This window comes from Brienomyrus brachyistius, chromosome 14 (genome assembly GCF_023856365.1).
Source record: "Brienomyrus brachyistius isolate T26 chromosome 14, BBRACH_0.4, whole genome shotgun sequence".
NCBI lineage: Eukaryota > Metazoa > Chordata > Actinopteri > Osteoglossiformes > Mormyridae > Brienomyrus > Brienomyrus brachyistius.
This window is the reverse complement of record NC_064546.1, coordinates 25,474,214-25,502,114: the sequence shown is the minus strand read 5'-3', so window position 1 is coordinate 25,502,114 and position 27,901 is coordinate 25,474,214. Positions and strand designations below refer to the sequence as shown.

General features: G+C 42.0%; 1 long non-coding RNA gene across 1 annotated transcript in view; it reads right to left on the bottom strand.

The window, feature by feature from the left end:
* Nucleotides 1-926: 926 nt before the first annotated feature.
* LOC125708161 (uncharacterized) overlaps nucleotides 927-27,901 on the bottom strand; it is a 30,838-nt gene continuing 3,863 nt past the window's right edge. The window contains exons 2-3 of the long non-coding RNA XR_007382424.1: nucleotides 17,587-17,676; nucleotides 927-957 (exon numbers count right to left, since the gene is read on the bottom strand). This is a non-coding gene — a long non-coding RNA (uncharacterized LOC125708161). The remainder of the gene's footprint in view (nucleotides 958-17,586; nucleotides 17,677-27,901) is intronic.

Here is a 27,901-nt window from a genome sequence, read left to right as displayed (position 1 = left end):
TTCATGGTCCAGTCGAGGTTCTTCGCGGGAAGCAAACAGGAGATGATTCAGAGGTCGAGATGTTTACAAGTTCATATGACTTCGGCTGGATGTGGAATTTTCCACCGTTGACTTCTGGCTGACTTTCACTCATAATTTTGACAGCTTCTGGAGAGTCAGCTGCACGGGAGGGATGAAAGGAGTGAAGGAAGTCAATATGCCCTTTCGGAGGGAAGGTAGAGGGGAGCTAAAAGATGTAGGCGGGCTCTTCCAGTAAGATAATGCTCTCCACATCTGACACAACCTCTTGTAGCGTTAGTAATTCCAGGACCTGCATTTCTGACCAAACGTATATTTTGTATTATTTTGTATTATAATTGAATGCACTGTTTACAGTAAATATTTCAGAATTTAGCAAAGCTTCGTGGTTTTCTTCGTCATATTAAAGTACTATATAGAAATACATATATTTTTACAGTTTTTCAAACTACTTTTTCAGACAATATATATTCTGTAGCCTAACCGCAGACAACTATAAGGTTTAGTTGTAAAGATATTGCATTTACATTATAAAATAAATCCAATTAAAAATTGTCACACTACAGCTATAATATTGCTTGCATGTAGGGCCAATGCCGGAGTGACTAATGGGGATATAGATGGAAATATCTCCCCCCCCATCCCCCAGGTCCACATAAAGGACTGGGTCCATCATAGTATGGAAGATGGTGCATCCTGCCCAGAGTATTCTTGGTGTCTACTCTTTCTGGTGAAGGCGTCACACCAACCCTGTATCAGATGAGTAGATATGCAAGATGGATGGGTATATGTATATGTACAGGCACTCCTGGATAACTGCTAGACACCTCAAACCCCTTCGATGCAGAACTTCAGGATGTTCAGCTTGGGGTCAGACAGCACCCCTCACCTTACGTCAGTTTACGCTGGCTGAGCCTGGCGAGATCGCTTAGGTCACGCCTGTTTGGTAAAAAAAATAAAAATAAATATATAAATAATAAAACAGCACTGGCATAATCTTTCACAAGGAACAAAAGGGGTTTGTTGTCAGGGAAAAAAATGAGAATACTAAAACTGGGAATGCAGTTGCAGTTAATGGGACAGTAAAAAAATAGCCTGGATTATGGAACAACGTTGGCGTGGTTTGGCAGGTCGGTTACTCATTACTACAAATACTGATTTTCATTAGAAATGGTTTTTATATAATACAGGGCAGATCCAGTTACACAGCACGCAGCCCTGTAATGTAATTCACTTTTTCGTGTAGAACAATTTGATGTTTTATGATATAACTGAGGAACTTGGCGTGATGTCCTTCTGCTTGGATTTGGATTACATTTCTGCCTTGATAATGGGGAAGGTGAAGTGTGACCGCGTTGTTCTTTAAAAAGGTACAGAATCCTCAATTATAAAAAGCAAATGTCTGTGATTCCAGTCCAAAAAGGCTTAAATCTCTAAAATGGGCTTCCCGTTTTTTTTTTTTTTTGTACAATTTGCAGTGCAACTTGCATGATTTTTGATGTGTGTGACTTAATCGATGCGAAATTGAATCAGGTGTTGGGGCTCGGGGGTGGGGGTGATCATCCAGGTCAGAGAAGCTCAAAAAAGCGATTTCACTCCCTGTCACACTTCGGGACATGGGCAGATGTTCAGACTGGGTTTGCTCGTGGGTGAAAGATCAAAGGAACGGAGGGTAAGTGGCTGTAGACCTTCCCAACGCTTTTATGGAAACACTGGAGGTGATGAAGACTGTCTGCTATTCACTGAGCTGGTGAGTCAGACCACAGCCAGCTGATTACGGCACCCAGAAATGGCAGTACGTGCAGACAGCAAAATCTCACACCTAAGTTTGAGTCTCGTTCTGTGCACATTGCTCATTTTTCACCCGTCATTCGTCAGGCACGTTTATTTCTACATTCATTTGCCTAGTTGGACTTATCTAACGGGTTTCCAACCCCGTTCTTCAGGGTTCTACAGGCGGTCCACATTTCTGCTCCCTCCCAGTTCCTAGTAAGCAAAAATGTGGACTGTCTGTGGGTCCTCAGGGACTGGACTGGGAAACTCGAATCTAAAGCAACATATAGTTTTTAGGCATTTATGCAGCTGGGCATTTTATATGTGGAACTGATATTAATCAATAATAAAAAAATAATGCTTATAAAAGCGAAATTTGACCCAAAAATAGTAGGGAAATGAGAATAATGACTTTGCGAGCTAATTTTTGCGAGTAAGTGGAGAAATGTTTTTTTTTATTATTTTAAATTAAAAACAAAAGCACAAGATCATTCTTTTTTTTTGTCTTTTGTTATATATGTAAACATTTTTTGAAATTTGATGAAAGCACCGTTGATTTTAGTCTTTAAAAATACAGTAAGGAAATATTTACAAAACATAGTAAAAATCAAGAAAAAAAAACTAGTAAAACCAGGTCAGTGATCATGAATGGGCTTGTTGAGGAAAAGCCTCGATAAGATATTAAAACTGGACTGAGGACTTGCTTCATTTAAACGCACGCAGCTGCATGTATTAAAAAGTGCCAAAAGACATTTTTCATGACTCTACACGGAAAAGGTTACAGTTTTCATCCGAGTGCACTTTCATAAAATCAGTGCGGGACAGCTTATTTATTTTTTAGAGCTGTCCCAAAAAAATATGTGCATCACTTCCTGAGAAACGTATGCTGAAATGCCAGGATTTACAGTAAACGTGGGTGGCAGGACCGATCACCCCTTATCTTCACGTTAATTAACGTGTACTGCTGCTCCCAGACGAAATGGATGTTTTTATTTTATTTTTTCTGAAAAGCGGCAAAGCAATAAACAGTTGCAATGTTTACGCACGTTTCTGTTCTTGGTGGGGATTAGCTTGTGTCGCATAACTCTCCTTCTGAACCGCAGTAAACCATAGGGTCCGTCTGGAAGTAAAACAGTCCCTCCGCACCATGAAAAGGAACTTTGTGCATCTGACAACGTTGCCGGGCCGACCTGCCAACAGATTAAGTAGTCTACGAAGCCCCTGTGACGTTGTCTACCAGCTTTGGATGAAAGCAGTGTTTCCATTTCTTACAGCTCTCCGTTAAAACCTTGTCTAAATAGCCATAAATCATAGCCGAATTCCTTGTTTTATTTGAGACATAACAGCATCAAAGTCACGAAGGATTCAAACAAGAATACACCATTGGTTAATGATTATTACGCACCATGATTTTAATCAGTATATTAAGAAAAACAAACGCTATTGACCCAGCTGTTACAGACACTTAGTAGTAAAATTAAGAGGAATAGCTTTATATATATATATATATATATATATATATATATATATATATATATATATAAGTATGTGTGTGTGTGTGTGTGTGTGTGTGTGTGTATCTGAGACACATATTGCTGGTATCCACATGTACCAAAATATATATGCATGCTCACACAAGAGAGCACGCATTTGGCTCACCACAGCCCAGCCTTTGCTCCTGAGAGAGAAGCAGCCTCACACACAGGCAGCAGCAATGATAGCCCTCTTTCCCCACCGCAGGGCCCAGAACGTTAATCGGTCGCATCCTTGCCTTCAGCTGGGATTGTCATTTCCTTCCCCCTTGACCTGAACCGTCTGGCGCTTAGCAGGAACCAGGGTGGAGGAGAACAAACAGGCAGACTGGAGAAGGTTAAGCCAGTTTCTCATTCTGGGACCCAGGGGCAGACATTACCCCACCCGTCCGCCTGCCAGCCAGCACTGAGGTTTGGAAAACTCATCACCGGGAGTCAGGCCAGGACCCCAGTTAAACATGGGTGGCCACCAACACAAAAGGCTGCGAACAAAGTGGTTTTACATGTCGCGATCACTATCTTCGGCTCCGAAAAAGGTGTGTGTGTGTGTGTGTGTGGGGGGGGGGGGGGGGGTGGTGGTGGGGGGGTGGTATGCGCAAAACTGCCACTTCCCTGGTAAAAGATAAAATGATATCTGGTATAACACGGAGGTCTTAAGAGCGGCGGAATGCGGGTCTGTCGGGTGGCGTTACCGGCACCTTTGGACGGCAGTAAAATTGTCAGCGCTGCGGGGATTCGGGATGAACAACTAGTGCGATCAACCGAGAGTCAGGCCTGAATAATTCGTTGATAATGTAGTGCATTGTCATTACATCAATGGAAAGGATTTAAAAAGCCTTAGCTAATACAGTTTGATTAACGTGATTAAGTTTGATTAAAGGAATAATTGTGCAGTCAGATAAAGAATGGCCATATTTTAACATTATTATTTTACTAAGATATGTAATTAGTAGAAGCCCCTATATTCCCCATCTATCTTTAATGATATTTTCATAATGCTTACTTGGCATTGTTATAGCCAGCAATATTTACACTCTAACATACTGAGTCTGGAATCGTCCCACCCACTCTAACTTGCCAGCCTCGTACAGCTTCGCTTGCCTCTCTCTAATCATTAAAGACATCACTGCCGCAGCTATGTTTCAAAGTGTGCTACATTTTGTAGCAACAGCAGAGCTAACCGCATGTCTAACCAGTTCCTTATGCAAGTCGCGCATTCGCTTCTGCACTATGCAGTGCTCACACTTACCACTAGAGGTCAGCTCAGGATATCTTCAGAAGTCCATCCTTTACCAACATGGAGGACACCGGCTTTGGTAAGGCATATTTCTGATATTGATCTGTTTTTTAATTTAGAGATCTCACGCAAATCAGAGACAGGCTATCTGCAGCAAAACCTGGGGGGGGGGGGGGGGGGTATTCCACAAAGTAGGATTTCTTCATTAGCCAGATAACTTAAGCCACGTGTAAGGGTTGTCCAATAGGAATGTCACTAATCCCTCTTCACATTGGCCAGATTTCTTGTTTGACTTAAGATACCCAGCTAACTGGGAAGTACTGCTATGTGAAACAGTCCTCAGATCTCTAGCATTTTACCAATTAAAAGATATTTCTATTTTCCCCCCTTTTTTGGAAACAGAATCTCATACAAAAGCACTTAACACCTGCACAGCCTTCCCAGCCTGTGATTTTACTATTGGCAGCTTGTCTGACCCTGGGTCAGGGTCCTTTCAGCAGAGAGGTCACGACCTTTCACGCACTATATAAACCCGTGGGTCAGACTGCCTACAGTGACTTACTTCTGCCAGTCAGAGATATTTGTATGCTGAACTCAGATGTTTGGTTGGCATGTACTCATTTTGTCTAGCTATGCTGCTAGTGGATTATTACAGCTTAAATATAGCATAGTAAATATATAGTATATGAGATTTATAAATAAAATATTCACTAGCTAAAAAAGAGGGCATATATCTTCAAAAATAGCGCTGTAGCCAATAAACATTACATAAAATAGCTTATAGTTATAACACCATTATTGTCTCAGAAAATAAACACCAAGACCTTTTTTTATGATTTGAGAGGAAGTGATTGATTCTCTCAATGTTAAGGTTTGTCAAACAAAGGTACAAAAGTCTATATTTAGTGCTGGGATCCAGATAATAAATGTTGGCCTGATATTTTCCACATACCTGCACATTTAAACATTCTGTATAGCATAGTTCTGTTCCTGGAAAATACGTTTGTTCGTAAGGACAGGACATGGATGTACCGATGAAGCAGTCACATGGTTAGAGTTTTACAACTGCAGGACCATTTTCAAACAGAGTTCTTAGGTTACGATATATAAATGTGCGTCAACTGCCAGTATAACAGATGTGATCAGTTTAACCGCCGTGTGTTTTTTGACTGTCCTTGTCTCAAAGAACGTAGCAACGACGGCAGTTGCAAGTATAAGAGAGACATGCATTTGCCCAAGTCTTTGAATTTTGTTCCTGCCTTTTTGCACGATGTACAGTCTACAGCCACAGACCCCAGAGTGAGTGGAAAGGGTATAATTACCACACACTGACACATGCATTCACATACAGACACACAGACCAGATCTTTTTGAAGTCATTGGAGGTACAGCAGAGTTTGCCAACACAAGAGCAGTGTCCAACTGTAAACTGCCTGGGCTCCAGTGAGTACTGCTTTATAAACCCCCAGAGTACATGCAGCTGAAAATGGGAAAATGGTGGTGCGGTGAGTAGATGCGGGAGTGGTGGCTAAACCCTAACCTGGCAACGAGCCTAACACATTCACTGAGATCACCGCCCGGAGATCTAGCAGACCGACATGTGAGCACCAGTTATTTTGATATATCTGCTGGAAACACAGGTGTGTGCATATATTAATGTGAACTTCAAAGCACTGCATCGTTGCCAGCTGATATAAGTACAGTTGAAATACATTGCAAAAGGGACTGAAATGATGCCAGTTACAGTCACTGCAGTTAAACTATGGCAAATTGACAGGGATTTTCTTTGAGGCGGATGCAAAAAAACAAGCCTAGTTACAAGGTAACGGGTGAGAAAATACTCTCAGGTTTTCGGCCGGAGATGGAATTCTCATGGCCGTGGAAATCAGCAGTGTTTGATGTCAGAGTGGAAACTCTCTGTGTGTTTGTCAGCGGCAGAGGCAAACACTCATCTGTCCGTCTCCCATAAATCCACTTATCCAGCATGGGGTTGCCGTTTAGAAGCAAACAGCACTTCTGAAATATGGAAATAGGCTCCAGGTGTCTGCATGCACTGCCTCACTTAATTACAGGGAAAAGGTGTGACGGTGATCGGAAATGCTGGTATTTCTGCTACCCCAACTACAAAGACGTAAGCTTCAGTTCCCGACACAGCAGACACACTGCAGTCTGGGTCGCCCCCCATTCTGAGTGGTTTGATTGAGTCCTGAATCCTGAGGCAAAGCCTGCAACTACCTCCAAGACGAGCATCAGTGAGTTTACCGGAATACTATTAGGCTTTTCTAATGCACCTGCCAAGGTCTTGAAGTTGAATGAGGTTCCCACAAATATCCTGCTCTAGAAGTAATAATTTTGGAAATGCAAGTGTGAGCGGTGAGGAGCCTCAATGCACGGTTGTATTTGGAGGCAAACGATGTTTAATTTTTCACTGTTTTGTGCGTATGCTTGACCCAGAGGTCCTTCATGCAACATCAGGTGACAGAAATATACTGTAACCCCCGCCCAGGGAGCACCCTACCCACCTGAGGTCCACAGGTGCCCACCCTCCCCCGAATCCAAGAGCTTTTAGTTGTTTATCTGAACACCTTATGCCATCGCCTGTTTCTGTTCCTAAAAACTGTGCCAAGATTTACTCTAGTTTCCCCATTGGTCACCCATTATTATTTTTTTAATATTTCTCCACATGACTGAAGGTAAATGTAAATAAACATCATTAGGTTGTCCGTCACAATTCAGACTGTTCTAATTTTCAGGAAACATCCCGTAGCTTTTGCTCAAATAAAAATGATGAGGAATGAGGCGGCAGAGAAAAGAGGGAATCCCAGATTTTCTGAAAATGAAACGTGTCTTGTTCCGGTAATGAGTGAAGACCAACTTAAGCAGTGATTTAAGAAGCCGAGTGATATTTTCTGAGAGATTGGATCAGCCCCATCCCATGTCCTGATCATTGAAACTCTGGCCTTTGGTGGAGAAACTATGGCCAAGACACAGAAAATGGACATCAGAAAGCGCCGAATTTCCCCCAAGAGGCTGCCCATCCTGCAGCTCAGTTCGTCCTACCTGAAGGAGCCAATGGGTCGACTGGTTTTCCTCAGATGGAAAATGAGAAATTCCAGCCAAACTCAACCCAGTGACATCTGCAGTTTGCTCACCGAGCAAAGAGACAGGGAGGAGGAGAGATTTCTGCAGCCGGCTACAGTGGCTGACGGTCTGAACCCATCGCGACGTCTCGAAGGAGATAAGGACAAGTGAAGCTATGGACATCTGGCTGAGCAGACATGTGCTAATGTCTGTGCTCTATACCACAGCACCATCGACCCGTACTCTTAGGCCTTCTTGCCCAAAAAACAACAACAAAAAATTCTACCACCCTGTCAAATCGTCTTTCAATGAGCCCTTTTAAGATATCATGCGAACTCTGAGTGTGAACTTCAATCTGAAACATTTATAAAAGTTGAATTTATGAGGGAGGACATCTACATTAAGCAATAGCCCTTGATGCGCTACTCGTCACTTATTATTTAATAAAGTTGTTCTTTTGGATTCTGCGACAGACTTTCATGTTCACTTGCACAGGCAGGGCTGTGTTATTTCTGCATCTCGCATTCACGTGTGCTCCAGGCGGGGACGGAATTTGAGACGACTCCATGAAGTGTGTCCGATGTGATATAGTTAACCCAGCACTCAAAGTGAATTTATACCACGCGAGTACCGGTGAATGAACTAGCTGAAGACCTTGAGGGATGGAAGTGAAACAGACTAAATTAATAAACCCTTCTGATTTTGCCCAGCTCGTTTTAATTCGGCATGCAACGGCATCGCCTGCTTTGGAACTTAAAAGGAAGCCACTTACTTTGGTGGGGTGGAAAATAAGTATCTGATTGTGAGGTGATACCGATTTCCACAAAACAACGAAAGCAGCAATAATACAAGACGAATGAGTAAAGGAGAGGGAAGATCCTATCATGTACTGAATGCAAGTCTTTTGTACAGAGGGCATTTCTTCATCATTCGGCATATTATGTCAGTACAAAAATGGAGACTTCTCAAAACACACATTCATAAAAAATAAAAAGACCACAGCCCCCTTATCTCAGGAATACAAACACTGAATTACCAGGCATCAGAGGACCTGTGTGGAGTAGAAAAATGAGTGAACCTTCAGAAGTATGAAAAAACATTCAACCTAATTGAGGGTTAGAGATCAAACTCACAAACGTTACCTGTTCCAGTTCACAGCTGGCTCGTTAATATACTCACTGTAAGAATTTCCAGGGTTACATTATGATTCAGAATGACAAATAAGCCTCCAGCATCAGTCAAAGCAAGCCTAAAACAATTCTACCGTACAAGATTAAATGTAAACCGTAAAGACAATAATGTAGCACCAGCTTCCCGTATCGTGCAATGGTCATGTTTGTTGTTACTTTTAATCCTAGTCTGACGGCCTTTTTCATAAAACACGCTACGTTTTATCTTCAGGTTTTTGTCCACAGATTGTTTTTAAAGACTGCAACCTTCTGAAATGGCCGGATTCTAGAATTCATAGCACAACATATCTGCAATGGAGATGGTGACTGGGAAAACTCCTGCAACATATGGATGCCATTTGCACACGGCAGTGAGAATGTATAGGTCACTTTGCCCTTTGGTATCTCTATCCATCTGTTTTCACATTAGTCCCAAATTATAGTATCCTCCAGACCCAAATGAACATAAATCAGCGCGATGAACATCTACGAGTTTCCCTGTCTGTCATAAAATAATGATTTAATGCCCTGGTTGTCAGAATACGCCGCTGAAAATTCGGTACACTCCGGCACTAGGAACACAAAGCTCCATCTCTTTGGCATAATTTATGGTCTCCATGGGAGTTTTGGGTGATTAGGGTTTGGGCCACCAACAGACAGAAAAACAGTAGGAACTCCAATAACGGCAACTGGAAATCTTGGGTCAGATTTATCAAACAATTCAATGAAATCTATTTCTGTTTGCAGAAGCGAGAGATATATTGCCTGTTTAGTATAGTGGTACATCTCTGGAACATTCGGTCATACTGCATTTGTGAGTTTTGGAGTTTCTACATTAAATAGTCGTACCGAAGGATATGTGATGTATTGGACGTCAGGCATGTTCGCGGCCAAATAAAATATACAACAGGAGGTTCCTCGGTTTTAAACAAGATATTTGTGTGAATGATGTAACGTTGGCTCTGCAAAATCGCAAGCTTCTTTAAAGGTAGAGTTTGTGTCGCTAAAGAAGGCGCCCCCTGTGTGTTGGCGGCTTCAGGTATCTGTAAACAAACATCGTCTGCAGAAGCCCTCCAGTGTGTTGACATTAAACGAGGATCGGGCTGCATATTTGTGTGCGGTCAGGGAAGCGACATCGCCGGCAGCTACCAGCAGCCAAGTAGCTTCCTGTAGACATTTTTATATATTATAACTAGGACCTCAGCTATAAAAGTGGCGGAAACCCAGGGCTCGATTGGTAGAAATAACAGGCAAAACTTCCCATTCGTCAAGAAGGAAAGAACGACTTCTGTTCAATCCGTCCGCTGGCCTTTTCTCAATGAAATCATGTTGATAATATTTCGCTACCACAGAACCCAGAACAGGATATATAAATAATTTTGATTGCCAAGGACTGACGGGTTTTGGTTCTTTAGATATCATATTTAATTTTTCAAATTCACTATCTATCAAAATCACTCAAAAAGAGTCATGAATGCTTTTGTTTGCTTTAACCTGCTCTAATGATCTTTTGTTCGGTTTATTCACTGAGTTGTCTGGATCGTGTCAGACCTCCAGGAACAAATGCCATTTCTGACGTTTCACGTGGCCAAAACGGTGCCGATTGTTTCCTGTTGCTGCTTATGCAGATGTTTAGCTTTGCGTCAGCCATTAATACAAAGTTTTACATCGTAGCAAACCTTTTTTGAATCTCAGTTTTAGCTCTGTCTCGGCGAGGATGACTGATGTGATAAAGGTCACAGTCTGTTCTTAAAACATTATGTAGCAAAACATGTTTCTGCTGTTGAGGAGAATGGAGAAGCAAGGGTCTGTTATACAGACAGCTCAGGGACGGATTACGGACCGGGCCAGCGGGGCCGCTGCCCAGGGGCCCTTGGGGTGCAGGGGGCCCATGGGGCCCCTAGCCCAAAACAATTTGCAACGCTTATCAACAATGTATTTTCGTTTGTCTATTTTAGAGGGCCTACATTCTTTGATCCTCTGCCTACAAGGGCCCCTGACCCTATAGGGAGGGCGTTTGGCTGGCAAGGGCCCTTGAATTGTGGTGGTGGTGCTGGTGGTGGTGGGGGGGGCCTCGCGAACGTTTTGCCCAGGGGCCCACACAACCCATAATCCGTCCCTGAGACAGCTTGTTTGCAGCTTTTTACTGGGTGACACAAACTGTCTTCTGTGTCACTCCCCCCCCTTATTGAATGACTAATTATTTATTTTGTGATCGTTTGCCACTTTTAATCAGGGGCATGCCCAAAAAACGGTATTTCACCACTTCGAGATTTATGTCCTGTTAATTTTTTGTTTCATAACCCCCAGAGCTAACAATTTACTCGGTAAATCTTTCTTTTCCTTTTTCTTCTTCTGAGAGATGTGACATGCCATGGGCTGTTCCCTAAATGCACATTTTGCACAACGTGGAAGGTTCCCTGAATGCACATTTTACACTTGCGCATGCTGAGAATCCCAGGCCTGACAGACATTAAGTCATTCTCTAAGAGCTTATTTTAAGTAATTGCACATTGGCCTGGCATTCTCCTGAACCACCCAAAGACAGAGTCCCTGGGGGCTCCCTCTCCATGTCCTTTATACAATCAGAAGTGGTCACGCATCAATGCTGCTGGTCAACGCAGGCCTCTGAGAGGCTGTTCTGGCCAAGCGTTTATGTAAATCCTAGGGGACGAAAATAGCTTCAATTGGGGTGGGGGCTTTCGAAAAACTCCAAGTAAAACAGACTTTTTTTTTTATTTGGAAAGCCGACCAAATAGATCCAGTCAAGATTCACAAAATGTTTAGTTTTTTTTCTTTTCTTTTAATCGACCATTTCTTATTCAATCATGCAACTAATCCACAAGAACCGGGTTGCTGAGAGTGTGTGTTCGCTGAAAACGAGGGTCACCCTGTGTCGCGTTTTTCATTTGGGAGGTGTTCATATAGAGCTGACCTTTGTGCAGAGAGAAACACGGAACAATCACACGAGATACGGCTTTCTGAATGATTTGAAAGTAAATTAGTCTTAATTCCTATACACTGGTGGATCATCATCATGATTATGACTGTGATTATTATCATTTAATGGATCTTGGAGGACAGAACTTCTTGCAGGTCCTGTCTAGATCTTGGTGAGTTTTGTCAGATATAAACTGTGTCCTACTAAGATGACATGATATGGGTTTTGGGCCATTTTGTGACGTTGGTTCCCTCCATGGTGCACGCTGGTGTCCATGTGTTGCCCAGTCAAAGGGCCATCAGCCCACCAGCCCACCAGCCCACCGCACCGCCTCCCAACTCGCTAGCCTGCATCTCCATGGAATTTCACTACAGCTCACCATGTGGCCCACGTGACGACGGACACGTGGTCAGGTGCGAATGTGGCGTGCACATGCGGAGTGTTTAACCTTGTGCAGCGCGATGCCAGTACAAATACAGGTGTTTCTTTGAACATGGCGTCACACATGGCCTGCCCACGTACCAAAACTCATGGAGCTACAGCGAGACTCTACATAGACAGCCAATCAGCATTAGGATGGAGGTTACATACTTCCACCTTGTTTTGGGTGGATAGTTACTGAGAAATGGTGGACATTTCCATTGTTACCCCCTGGGCAAAACTACACAATTATGAATACTGAAAAAATTGAAATACAAAAGAAATAAAAGAATTCACTGGAGAAATAATAGGACAGGTGAGGTGTAACCAGTCCTTCTGTGTACGTGATTTGTTTTTTTTTTTTTGCAATATACCGAGGTGCATTCTTATAAAAGATCCGTCCTAACGTTTGTGCGCTTATAGATGTTTTTGTTGTTCTTACACAGTCAGTCCGACCACGGAGTCAGTTTTTTTTTAATGCAGATGAATATACGAATCTTTTTTGAAGGCAGCAAAATAAGGTTGAAGTTCTGAATTTAATTCAGACGGGTGCCATGAGAAACGCAGGACAACAAGGACTTCACTGAACCTAAATATGAGCTCACCCTTCTCTGCGAACGCACGCAAAGCACTGTAAAATCTGCCAGTAGGTGGCAGTGTTGCTGTGGAATTCAACCCCAAACCCCCCCGTTGAAAAACACTGAGGCGGTACCTGTTGTGATGAGTGATGCGCGGGACATCAACGGCTGCTTGTCGATTGATCTTTTTAAACTTCCTTCCCTGTCATTCAGTGACTATTTCTTTAAGTTGGATTGTTAATGCTGCTTTACTACATTACTTAACCTGCGCATATATAAAATAGCCGTTCCTTAAAACGTCAAATTAAAGTTTTCAAACAACAAAGAACACATTAAACAAGTCAATAGTAATTGTAATTAAAATGTTTTTTATTCCTAAATAACATTTTACGTTGCACAAAAGTATAGATTTTGTGCCCGCGTACCGCCTCATCCGCGCTGTTGCCGTGATTGTTCCGCTACACGCCTGTGTTTGTGGCCACGACTGGGAAAGATGAATTGATTAAAATGCTCCATTTGCAGTTCAATAAATAAAAAAAGCTGCATTAAAATTTTCCTGCAGGAAGACATAAATTAGTGGTTAACATGCATACACAAACAGAATGATAATTGTACCGATTATATTGTGAAAGAGTAATTTTCTAAGCAGTGAAAAATTGGCCTATTTAAAGTACAGCACATTAAAATATTTCTCAGATACTTTGTTTATTTGGGTTACTCTAACAAAGCTATTTTGACGTTGATATATTACTTGTTCTGATACTGATTTAATGCTCAAATTAAGGTTCAATTACTTCCATTCTCTGGTAGGTCTTTATGTAGGACATCTCATACATGTATATACGCAATTATATGCATACGCAGTTGAAGAGTGATGCGTTAATTATACTATAAATGCTATATATAGATATAATATACATACTACAGTAAATTAATAGTCCCTAATTTAGGATATATATTTTTTTGGAGGGGGGCAGAAGCTGTATCTACTATAAGCGTTAATGTATGATTTTAGTTGCTCATATGATCATTCATCGTGATTGTAACATCACCTTATGGCCGGAAAGTAAATGGATGCATTGAATTAGAGTGACAGCAAATGGAATTAAAGGGGGATTGGTTGTTAAACGTTCCCTGGGGAATCGTTATAGTCCGTGCGACCTGCATCTAACGCAGAGCTAAAGGCAGAATGTCTTACGGCAAAGGAGAGGCTGTGGAATACTGTCGGCCAGTGGATTTATCCTTACACACCCCGGGTGAGGATAACACCCCGCCATTGCTGCACGCGAAGGATATGCCGAATTAAACGCACCCAGTGATTTTCCGTGCAAAACTACAGGCACCGCTGCCGTATTTTTGCGCCGATAACAATAAGAGTAATAATAATTTATAATGTTGATGGGAGGAGTTTATGGCTTACACCCTCCATGGGGTGCCCCCCACACCACATTCCCCTAGGGAGGGGGCAGGTATGTGCTTGCGTTCTCTTAGCAAGTGCAGTCACACTCAGTGGAAGCCACCAGGCTGTGAAATACAGGCCCGTGGTCCTTCATCCCCCCCTATGGTCCAAAACAAACAGCTTCCAAAAAAATCAAAACAATTAACACTATTACTTGTATTGTATTATTATGTTATTGTTATTGCATTTTATTATTATTGCATCCCATTTTAAATAGTTGTTTTAAAATTTGCTAATTGAAAATCATATGCTATTAAACCCGTATGTTTCTTTTTCAGATTTTAATAATGCTGAGAATGAATAAAAATCGAGAAAATGATGAATTACAATTTAGCAGAAGCAACTCGAAGTACTTTTCAAATCCATGCACATGCCACAGTTATCCATCAAATTATTTATATATCAAGTTATTTAATCTAATACAATATATTGAATTTTACTAAAGACGTTCAAATAGTAGAGAAATCGTTTAACATCAAGTCAATTCATTTATATACATTTTTTTGTGGGTAAATTTTGTGGAAGATTGATGGATAATTAATTTTGCTATTTTATTTAGATCAGTTCATTTGGATTCTATAATTATTTTGAAGTTGGAGGCATTACATTTGTGTACAACATTTATAATTGTACTGAGATATTTATTTTAAGTCATTCCTTTCTTGCGTAAATGTTACCACTTTCACGTGTGAACCTGAATATGTTATTGAGTCACAGTGTAAGAAATGAAGCAAACAAATGCTGCAGTTTCTGTGGGTTATAGTGGAGCAAGGGGCCTGTCTGGGACCGGCAGACGAGACTGGGAGGGGGTGTCTTTGCCAGGGAAGACCGAGGCGCCGATGGTGTGCCTCGACGCCACTTCACAGCGAAGGTGTCTTTTAACGCAGAGAAAGGTGGCCATTCATGGTCAACCAAGCGTCCCGACGAGCTGCATTAGCTACCACATCATTGTTTGCGGAGGCAGCTCCCGACTTGCAGAAGGGCTGAGCTCTGTGCCCGGCTCCATAGGGAGAGATGCTGTTCGAACTAAAGGCGTGTTGCAAAGGAGGAGCATGCCGGCCGCAAGAGAGAGCAGGCGAGACCCGCGTGGCAGCTGCAATAGAACACTGCGACACGCTAACCCTTCTAGAAGACGGTTCAAGATTCAAGAGTTAATTGTCACATGCAGAGTAAACACTCAGCTACAACATGCAACAGAAATCTTACTCGGCACATACTTCTCTCTGCCATCAAACACAAATTAAGGTGCTAGTCAATAAGACAATAGACAATTGTGACAAATGCATGAACACAGTGTACTGCGAATGTATAATGCAATGTAAAAATATGACGGAAATATCGTACAAAGGAGTGGATAACTGGCCAGTCCCATGTGTTGGGTTATAGTGCAACGGACAGAGATTCGCATGCACAAGACCAGGTTGCTGTTAATGTTAATGTTTGTCTAAATGTTCTAATACAGGTATCAAATATGTCCATGGAGTACGTCACTACATGAACTGTGTAAAGTTAAAGAGAGGGAAGGGATATTTATATCCATATAAATAAGTTTTACTTTATTCATGCAGCTTCTCCATATTTGAAATGAGCCCTTTTGATTGGGGCAAAGAGTCTGGATATGAGTCTTTCATTCTCGATTTACTGTGAGTGTTTTCGTGGAGGTCGCGGCCTTGACGTACAGCGAGAGCTATGCATCTTCTAGCTAAGAATCAGCTTGACGCCGGGGCTGTTCGCCGGCCGCGTGGTCGCTCTCGCCCTTCGGTACGTCACACTCGCACATCAAAAGCGGCCCGGCGTGGTCTCGTCGTGAGGAGGAGCCGCGCGGGAAGCTTATGATTACGCCTCTATTAATGGCTGCGGAAGACCGAGAAGATGTTTTGTCTGATAGATTGGGAAAATAATGCTTATTACAAAGCAGACCTCATCTTAAACATATTAGTGGCAGAAATATCAGTTTCTTTTTTAAAAGACTGTTCCCTGCCTTTGGTCTTGAAACACAATTCCTAATTCCAGATGCAGCAAATTATTATTCTAAATCAAAGCAGAACACCAGAATTTCATTTGAATATTAAGTAATGTGAAGATGCTTCTAGTTTAAAATACAATAATAATAAATAAGACATGGGGCACAGCATATATCCAATAATAATTATTACGTCTCGGATGTTTATGTTCACGTTCATAAACGATTTGCCCCTTTTATGATCTAATGTCTATTATATTTTATTTATTTTTTTAATTTGCAGTTCTGCCGCAGTCAAGTTGTTGCCAGAATGATCCAGACACCGCAAATAACCAAGAGAACTGAGTTTGTGATCAATGTGTGATGTACATGTGCCTGACCTTCCATACTCGCGTTGAAATGCACACACACGAAACGTATCGTACATTAATCAAAAGCTCCGCAATACTTTTATTGGAATATTATAAGTTACTGAGTTACCTCGAATTAAGCTTAATCCTGGAGACTCTCTCTGAAACTCGACTGTAGCCACAAAAATAGTCCTTTGGGAAAACAAAAATGCTTTCATCTGCTTTCCCCCTCAAGACATTTTTAGAGGAAGTTTGCAATAGACAGTTTGCTTTTTGGTTATTCTCCTGGAGATTTGATTACCAAATTAAACAGGGTTACATCTGCTGATGTCTCAAGATCCGGAACTTTCTTGATAAAAAAAAAAAAAAACCCACATTCACATTTGTGCCTTCCAGCAAGTTCCTTACTATCAGGCTGCAGAAATCTATTTAATCGATTAAATCAGTCAGGGTTAGGGTTAAACAATTTGTCTGAAATTGCATTTTGCCCGACGTGCCCCAGTGTTTTTGCGTTGTTGCCACTGGTTTGAGGATGACATATTAATAAAAATTAAACACAAATAAAACATGTAAATATAAACCCTTAAGATCTTGCACAGTGATGCTAAATGCCCATGTGTTCGAATTTACTGGATGGATTAAGCCAGTCAGGGGTCCTGAAAACCAAAGTTTCTTAAGCCAGATGTATTTAATGTTTTTCATTATGTTTAAGGATGTTAAATTTGTTGCGTTTCCCCCCTCAGATGTTTTGCATCCTCAAATTTTAAATTATGTTCTTATTGAGAAAGATATACACATCATCATATTTTCTGTGTGATGTGGAAAAACCCACCATCAATTAACAATTTGTGAACATCAACTTCAATTTAATGAGAGCAGCTTCCAACCGTAACCTTGCTCACAATTTATGACTGGCCAAGCGTGTTTTAATTTTTATGTGTACGTATATTTAAATTAATAGTTGTTTCTCTTAAGCAATTTTTGTTTTCAGTGAAAACTGGCAAGATAGTTAAAAATTTCTCACTCAAGTACAATGTAAATATTTATATACATTGTCAATCATACCTGACACGCTGTATTTATTCAAGTTGCCCGTTTTCAGTTCAGTACCTGTGGGCCCCAATGGCCTTCATTAGAGGGCCTTCAGGTATTTCCCTGTTAAAATACATGTTAAACATTTTAGAACCGTAGCAGCAGAGTTTAAAAAAAAATACATTCAGCTGTAAATCTCAGATCCAAAGCTTTGGATAATTTAATGGTTTGCGGCTCCAGACAGTTTAATAATGAGCAGAAATGTGGTATTGTTCAGGCCGTGATATGTTGTTTACGACGGCTCCAGATCATCCCTTTCTTTTTTTAATTCTGGAACACTCCGTGCTTTTTCGGAAACGTCATCCCCCTCTCCACAAGACTGAATGCGCAACAGAAACACTGTGGTATTCCCATCTTGTAAGTCAGTGATCTCTCTTCTACCTCAGAGGCATTTCCGCGAAATGTTGGCAGGATCACGCAGCGCCAATGAACCCTCGCCGCCATGTTTTTGCTCTTCCGGAAAGAGAAATTGCGACAATCGGCAGCACATACATGCGGTCGGGATGCGTTAACGTTCTGTTGATCACAGCAGTATTTGCATCCCCTGAATGCATTTCTGAATTATGTGAGGTAGCTTCAACATACTTTGCGCCGCACTATCCATGGGGTGAATGCATCTGAACTCCCCCTCCCTCGCTCACGGAACACAGCACTATAGACACTCCTCTATCAAAGATTTTGGTCAGATTCGTGGCCTGTATTTCAACCTCAGCCTGCTCTAGCTACACACACCACAAACCATTGACAAACACCGCCATGAGACCAATGTTCACAGAACCCCACGGCCTTAGTTATGAACTCTACGCTAAAATATCATTAAAAACGATGAATAAACTTTAACTTTGTTGTAAGTGCTTTGTGTCAAACATTGGGTTGGTTGTAATAAGCAGTTTATTTAGGAATATGTTTAATGTAAACTAATCTCTTTGACGGGGACCGTCGGCTGATTTAACGTGAGGTTAAACAGGGTCTGTCTTAAAGCGAACGGAGGACCACAGACGGAAAGGTGAAAACGGCTCAAACAGCGATCCGCTGTCACTTCCAGTCCGAAGAGACTCTGAAGTCAAGACTGTCGACCAACCCATAGCTTCCTCTGTGTGCCAGGAGGGAGTCCCTGGGGACTCAGTATAGGTCAAAAAGGAGAAAAAAGACTCAACAGGAATATATGAACAAGATTTCCAATAAAACGAGCTGACGCTACGCGGCATGAGAGCGGGAAATGGGAAACAGGTGTCCACGCTATATCTCACTCAGAACCGTCAAATGAATACCAGACTGTATTCTCCAAGCGAGAGTTATAGGGTTCTTTTTTTTTTTGGTTGGTTGGTTTTAGCGTCATCTAAATGACCATCCAATTTCTGATATCGCAGCACCTCATTAACATCTGAGAGGTGAAGGAGAGACTAAGCAAAAAGCCTAAACTATTTCAGTTTTTGGTGTGTGGAAATCAATCTAACTGCTTAATTTGCCCCAGTGAATGTTGACGGTACGGTTACTGCATACTGTGCCAGTGTGCTGTGTTAAAGCTGTCCCACTCTTTAGCCTGGAAATGACTTAAATGAATGGGAATTTAGAGAGTTAATTTAGAGTAAAATTATATTCTATTAAGAATAAAGAAACATTTAAGTGCGTCAATTATGCTCTTATGAATGAGAGATTGATTTTAGATTTACAAAGTTACAAAAGTTTGTATCTCTTGAAGGAGTTCTTCCTGATATGACAATCATTTCTACTGTAAAATTTCAGAAATGAGCCCTGAAGATCAAAAACGCATGTTTTCATCAGGAAGGAAACTAATAATGCAGCGGTAAAATGTACTGGAGTCAAAAGGCAGAACAAAACAGGCAGACACTGTACAATCAATTTTTGATGGGGAACTGTCAAAACAAGAAGTTTAGCCTTTTCACAGGAAGTCTGGTGTCAGTTAACTGAGAGGGTGGTGGTAAGATGGGGGGGGGACCTTTACCTGATACAAATGTCATGTGGTGGCGATGTCATGGATTGATATTTCGCACAATGATAAATTCACGTACGAACATGTTACACATTTTACTAATGCGGAAATAAACATATTTTGGCACTAGCGACTAAAAGTGTCAAACTGGATATATTCTGTGTTCTGAGAACACTCTGCTGCTGCTGCAAAAAGAAATGCAGGGAAGTCCAAACGTCGAATTGTCATGTGACTGACTGACATCATTTGATTGGTGCACATTTCACTGGAAGGCAATCCTGAGATGCCCACTCAGCGAAGCTAATACCTGTTGCTACCTGTTCCCCCATTCTCTGCAACACAAGCCCACTTCATAAAAGAAGCCTCTCTTTATTTCGAGTGGTCATGGCCTGACTATATTGATGCAACAACACTCTTCCTGTGATGATGGCATGGGCACAGGATACAGAGATTGTGCCCCCAAGCTGCACGCTGCAAAAAAAAATTAAATCTGATTACGTCCCAGTGACATCACCGAAATGAATTTTCACGGCTATCGCCAAACAGCAAGGTCTGAGGTGTTTGAACTGAGAACTTAAAAGGCTTTTTTAACAGCACGTTCTCATTTCAGGTAACTTAACCTAAATTTCCTCTCCTCAGTCATCTTTTGACTTTACAATTACCTGTTACAAGTGCTCCGCCACGGTCTGGTTGTTGTTAAGTAATCCATGATTACCTTTGGGGCAATTTGATGTATATCCTTCACACCTCTGTCAAAGATCATAACATGCCCTGTGCGTTCATTGGACGCCTTCCAAACCTTGAAATATCTCTTTGCATTTTGCTTGCTCCAAACTTTTAAATAGAAGCATGGATGTGATTTTATACTGTGTGCTTGATTTTTACTTCCTGGCTTCCTTCACCCTTAGAGTCTCTGCTTAGAGACCAGAAAGGCCCGGTTTGCTGGTAAGCTCTAACCGTGAGATATCATCTGTGTTGTGGGAGAAATGGGAAGAAGGCATGGAGAGCGTGTGGATAAGGAAGAACGAAGACGTGCGACCTGAAGCAGACATGTTAAATAACGTGTGAATTTTTTCGTTATCTTTATAAGTATGTCTTCGGTCAGATTTCACACCCTAACTTCCTAGATAAGGGGTGGCCAATCTTATCCGCAAAGGGCCGGTGTGTGTGCAGGTTTTCAGTGCAACACCCTAATTAGATCACTAATTAGAGGACTGATTAGCTGAAGAGTCCTCACACCGGGGTTTGAGCAGCTGACCTAAAGGTTATCCCAAAAACCTACATACACACCGGCCCTTTGTGGATAAGATTGGCCACCCCTGTCCTAGATCTTCTCCATCCAAACTCCATTTCTACATCTTATGAAACCGTTTTAAGTCGAATAGCATTTTCCCTATGCATAAAAATAACAGTTCAGATGGTATTTCCAAAGCTTAGAACAGTAACCAATTAGTGATTAGTATAACATTTACTCACCATTGTACTTTTATCTGAATTTCGCAAACTATTTAAGTTTCATATCATAGCTTCCAGATATATACAAACTTTGTTTCCACCTTTTTTTTATATCTGCAAGTGTCCTTTAAACTTAATGTTCTGTGAACTTAACCATGGCAATTTTTAAAGCTTTTGATTTGACCTCAGTAAAAACAAACAGCGCTTTTAAATAACTCAATTACACAATTAAGTGGACTATGTTATTAAGCCATTGTTTTGGCAGGAAAGGGGACTATGCAAGTTGCTGGCCAGCTTATGTAAACATGGTGAAAATGACTGTGAGGGCATCTCCACACAGTAGCTGCAGTAATTCCCTCTGTGCCGCTGCGCGTTTCTGATTAAAGGTACTCAGATCCTCAGAACAACAGACCTTCTGCTGTTGCTGTATCTCATCTGACATTGAACTTCCTCTCCAAGAGCAGCAAATTGTGCAGCCCTGAATTTGCAGCCTCCATTATAAACCTTTGTTGTTAAATATTTCACAAAGATCTGATATATCCCTATATATATATATATATATATATATATATATATATATATATATATATATATATATATATACAGGGAAAACCTCAGATATGGGGTTGGATATTCAAATGTATTTGACCTTTTTAGTTAGCTTTGATCTGGCCTAAGTAACTCTAAGTCTACTCCACATTGATGTACACAACAGGCATCATTATTCAGTGGTAGGAGATCACTTCCTGTGATTGATGGCGTCTAACCGCTGTTCCTTTTGGATGAATCTAGTAGACCATGCTAACTGGTCCTCAGACGCCCCTGCCACGCCCCCGCAGCCCCCCGAAGCACACAGCTTTTGTCCAGCATATTTGCCACGCTCATTTTCCAGCCAATGACCAACAGGACTGGTGTAAGTCATACCACGAGGAAGCGAAGCGGGAGGGGGACAAAAAGCCAACAGCTGTAATCCACACCTGACTGGCCAACAATGTATAAATCTCCTTTAAGTCTTTGCTAAAGGCTGCTCCTCACGCTATGCGTCATCCCTAACATCGACATTACACTGATGGCATGAGCGTGTGTCTCTATCATGCTTGTCTGCGGAATTACCCGGAAAGGTCATTCTTTCATGATCAAACGGCAGCGGTATCTACATCAAATATGTTTGCCGTGTCATTTCCTGCAGCTGCCCACAGGCCCTAACGATAATTAGTTCTGAGTAAACGAGCAGAGCGTCTGACCTCTGCACATTGTTGACGATGGGGGGGTGTAATTGTTGCCTTGTTTATTTGTGCCGGTAATTTCTACCGAGAAAATCCCAGCCTATCGGGCACATGCTAGTTGCTGTAAACTGAGAACCGGTGGGATTTGACTGTGGGGACTGTGGGGTTTCTTTGGAGATGCCTCTCCTCTCTATCATAACCCCAATACGGTTTCTGTGGGATCCTGATTCATTGTTGTCATTATTACTTAAATAGGTTTTATCTGGAATTCAGCAGAGCAGCTGGTCTATAGCTGCTATCAGGCACTCATGAGCACATATCCGTGTCTTGGTGTCCAGAAGTGGGGCAATCGAGGGCCAACTATTGGCTGTCCCACAGCGAGTGGAACATGCACAGCACAGTACATACTTTCACCTTCCCCGAAAAACAGGCCTGTCAGCTGCTGAGATGCGCAAAGAGCCTGCAGTTGCCTGAGTATGATTGGACTAAAGAGTCCAGGTATACCTTACCTTGTGGGGACCAAATGTCCCCACAATGTGATGAATAACTGTTTTTTTTTTTTTTTACCTTATGGGGACCCCATATGGGAAAACTCTAATTTATAAAAATCTGTGACTGCAATGAAAAAACTAAAAATGAAAAAAAAACACTTGTGGTTATGGTTAGGGCTGGGTAGGGGTTACGGTTGTCATAATTAGTATAAGCATTTTTCTCATAGAAACAAATGAGTGGCCCCCAAAAAGATATGATTACATTACTGTGTGTGTGTGTGTGTGTGTGTATGGGAGGGGGGTACTCGTGTTGGTTATGGACGCAGACTTGAAGCATGGGATTTGGGCCAATAAGGGTGAAGTCCATTCCTGTGATGGGGGAGTAACAGGGGAAATTAGGTAGAGTTTGCCAGGGAATACTAACAGGACCTGAGTTTGATGCCCCCCACCCCAACCTTGGCATCCCCATGTTCCTCCAAACATCTCTGGTCTCCCCAGAATGACTTCGTGAGACGACGAAGCTGCCCCCCCATGCCTGGAGGAATATTTAACGCTTGCGTTTGTTTACTGGGGAGGTGAAAGATACCATCGCCCAACCACACTTATTTAATTGCTGCAATTGTAACAATCTGAAATCAGCTCTTTGCTTTCATCTGCAATGGTAATGAGCAGCAGCCTGTTACAAATCAGACCTGGGGAGTCCGACTCCCCATTTCTATTTCTGATTATCAGTTTGGTTTTGGCACTTGTATTAATTTGAACCATTTTCTGAGTTGTACAGTCGTATGGAATTTGGTAGGCGACTGTTTTATCGGTAGAATCTTTTTTTTCCAGCCAAACGATATTGAGGTTTATGCAGGTTCCGTATAAGAGAGTACATTTGGTGTAGTGGTTCAAACATTTTGAAAAACAACTATATTTCTGTTACTGTGGTTAGTAATTTTAATGTCTGGATATGAAAGGAAATCATCCTGTTTTGTCTGCGACATACATTATGCTTGTTTGGATTCTCTTCCAGGACGTGAGAATCTCAGACTTTTAGGGTGCATTACCAAAATGTCAGATAGCAGATGCAATACAAAGACAGACGTATTTAAAGCACAACTTATCGTATTGATTTAAGCAATTAAACATGAGCGGTTACCGGTATCTTCTTAATAATTATCCATGAAACTTTATCCTCAAAGCCTCTTCTCTGTGTCCTGATAAAACAGGCTTATTGCGACAATTACGGCCTTAACTGTCTGGCTCAGTTCAACTTCTCACGTTAACGTTTGGGAAACGTTTGACACAGCGAAACCGAGGCTTTCATGTGTGCGGAAATAGCATAAACAAATGCTTTGGGGGAATTTAATTGTACAAAACCCAGTCTGAGCTTTTGAAAGATCTCCTGTGATTTCCTCTGACCAAAGTTGGAAAAAAATAGATGCATGCACAGATGTAACATGGAATTTTCCGAACTGGAAAAAAAATAAAATAGCTACTTCTGTTACTTTCCCCCTGATATTCAAACCTTGAAACCCTGATATAAAAACCAAAAGCCGATACGAAAAAGGAAATCCTTTTTTATATCATTTTATGATAGCAAGTGGATTGAATATTTTCAATCGCTAAATATACGTCATGCGTTTGGCATAAAGAACATTCATTCAAAAAATGGTCTCGTTTCATCTCGACGGGATAAAACATGAGAGAATGGACTTTGAGTTCTTCAGGTGTTGCCACAGTATACATATTTAAATGGACCTCTCAATTTAGCATGGCGCGCAAATAACACAACTGACCGAATCTGTATCAGCTGTTTATAACACCGGCACAGACCCGTCATGCTCTCCTAGAGCGTCTGCTAAACAAACACTATCTAATATGATGTCCCACATGTGGAATTGTCACGGGACGATTAAAAGATTCAGAGTCAGAAGCACTCGGAAGAAAGGGGCTAAATTTAGGCTATTAAATTTAAACTCCACGCTCAAGCACGAGAAAGCGGCAGAAATTATCTTTCGTGCTATGTTCTCAATAAGACTGCCGGGTTTCCCTTTCAGCATAATTTGCAATCCAGACAATCTCCTTCCTGACGCACCGGTTTGGTGCCTGCCATGCAGCCCACCGCAATTACGTGCAGTCGCCATGGTGATGCTGACTTCTCCAGCTCGCGATCAAATGCGATAACGTGGCACGGGTGTGCGGAAATTCATTTTTCAATCAGCGGCTTTAGAGCCTTCGACTCGTAGACGGAAGAATGCTGCGATGCCCTCGCAGGTGAGGATGCGGCAGAGTCTTGCATACAATTCCTCTTCTGCTGCGAGGATTGCGTCCAGAACTACACAATAGCGAGGTGTTGTTTTGGGCCTACTAATATTCAGCGTATGTAAATAACGCTTTTGCCCACAAGTCAACCGGATCTAGATGCTAATCTAATCGATCGTGACGAATCTTTGCGGGAAAAGATGGGCGTCTCTCTTGACGTTGTTAATTCCGTGAGGGAGCTGTTTTGACATGGTTTATCACGACCATCGGCAGGTCATTTACAACAGCCCTTAGATTTCGAGGCCAGGCTATCTGTCTTCAGTGCTTTGCTTACAGACAAGAAAGAGATGCTGGTCGTATGTTTTCCCACCTTCTGGAGAAGTGGGAAGAGGGCTCTCGTCCTGGCAGTCCCACACTGCGGGCCGCCTCCTGTGAAAGTGACTACGCAGACCATGTGACTCCCTCGCTACCCAATGGGTCGCTAAGACCACATGGCGCATTCATTAGCGTAGACTTCTGGGCCGATAAATCCATAAATACAAAAGAATCACCAGCACATCACATATTTTGACTCCTCTATCTTTCAGTTGTCCCCAAGGTCAGGTCCTGAAAGATGTCAAATATGAATGGTTTAATGTGGAAACTCTTGGAGAGTATAAGGATGACAGCAAGGGATCAAAGGAATCTAATCTGAAGCAAGCGAACAACAGACATCTTAATCAGATTAGACAGGTAAATGATTAGTTCAGAAGGCTAATTGAATCATATGCTTCACTTGGGTCTTCTATTAGAGACTGATGTAAAGGGGAACTGGGAAATGTTGGACGTCTCAGGTGTTGCCTGATGTTACCATCATGGGTGTCACTTCAGAGAGGCTTGGAAATCCACCGTGCGGTTTGGAATAACGGCACCGCAAATGACAGCGCTTGGGGAGAATCTCTCAGAGCGGGACTCAGTACTGCATGTCATGAACCTGCACGACTGGCCCACCAACAGATACCCAGGGGATGCGTTTCGTAGACGAATCCTGCTTGCTGGAGTAGCGCTGCAGCAGATGGCAGAGTCAGGTTGCAGGTCAAAGGCGTGGCTCTTGTAGAGGTTGCAATAATGTCAGCCGTGAAGGTTCCTGGGAACACAGACTGAGATTTTCATGCCCTCCTCTCAGGGGACAGCTCATTAATGGACGAAATGAGAGGCTGGAAGGGGCTGGCCGGACCTTTTTAACTTGCGGCGTACGACCAGCTGAGCCGTCAGTTAGCATGCTCTGTCGGGCCCCTGGACCGTCTGAGGTTTGCAGGGTAGGAGTTCTGAAGGATCATGTCAATAGAAGGGTTTAGGAACGCCAGGTCTCCACACGACCATAAACGAACACCTGCGATCATTGCCTACAGCGTTCTTTATGGGTCTTGAAGCCCTGGAGGATAGAAACCCTCAGAAATGCTACGCTAAGTCGCTATAGCCAATGGGATCTGCTAAGCGCTGTCTGCGTTTGGAAAACTCTAGCAGAGCTGCCAAAAGAAATTTAAATAATGACAATAGGAATTGTTCGAATGAAGTGGACAATCACTTCAAGCATGCTAAGCGACTTAGATATTTCCCTCATTTGCAATTATTAATTTGGCTCATCTGCTTCAAACGAAACATTTGCTATTTGCTGAGACAAATTCCGCAATTAGTTATGTTACTCTTAGCATGGAACTGTGTCCCGGGGTATTTGCTAGAAATAAGTCTACTTTGAGGACGCCCACCAGGGATTCAGCTGTCTTAGCGTTAGATTTTGGATTGATGGGCTGGAACCGCATCTTGAAAGCCTGTATGTGCTTGTGATTCTGCGTACACGCACAGGAAAAGTTTTTAAGATATGCAGGCTCACAATCAATGAGACAACTAAGCCATTTTGTGGGTGCTGATTCAATGGGGCTTTTCAAAGAGAAAGTTAATGAAGTTCTTGGATCAATATGAGTAACTAGCAGCTAGTTGGTCAGTGTGGTCATTTTCCCATAAAATTACCCCTAAATGTTAACATTTGGGAGTCGTCCGCCGCAGCCCAAATAATCTCTGCAGAATAATGAGGCGTTCAAAGGATGTTCCTGGGATAATGAAAGCTAATATAAATTACATTTTTGAAAATCAAAGAAGAGATATGCAAGAAAACCCAGCACCAAAGCCCTGTGCGTATTTTCGTTGGTTGGCCCGCCTCGTTCTTGGTTGAGGCGCTGGGGGGGGTTTCCTGCATGTGTTTATGATAAATAGAATTGAAAAATATCAAGTGGGGATTTAAAAAATGGAAACCTGCACTTTAAAAATGAGAAGAAAAACCCAAGATGCTCCCACATGAGGTTTTGTTCAATGATTCTCTTTTTTTTTTGTCCTGTTGCTCGAAATGAAACATAGATCCAAAAGCCACCCACACGATACCCAGCAGAGAGCAGCTAGACCCAACCAGCACCTATTTAGGGATTAAGCTACTGCCAGTTGGAAATTCCTTGCAAAGTGAAAAAAGACCAGTGGAATGGGATGAGTGCTCTGCATCATGCCGCATTCATTCGCAGGCAAATAAAGACAAGCAGCGTATGATTTGGTACCACAGTCCTGATTGGCCCTTCAGCGCCTCGCCGATTTCCTGCTTCTGCCTTGTTGTCATCTCTTGGAATCGGGCTTCCTTCCTTTTGCAAATCAGCGTTAAGGAATGCGTTTTTCCTCATATTTTTATGAAATAATAAAGTCGGCGCATGTTAGAACTTCAGTTACATCTTGAAATCATACCTTGTGAAATTACAAACTTAATTTCATGAGCACTCAAAACAGAAATACCGCTTTAAAACAAATGAATTTGAATATCCAATTTAGCAACGTAAACTGAAATAGAGATTCTATGCATGTAAAGGAAATTTTTGAATACACAAAACCTC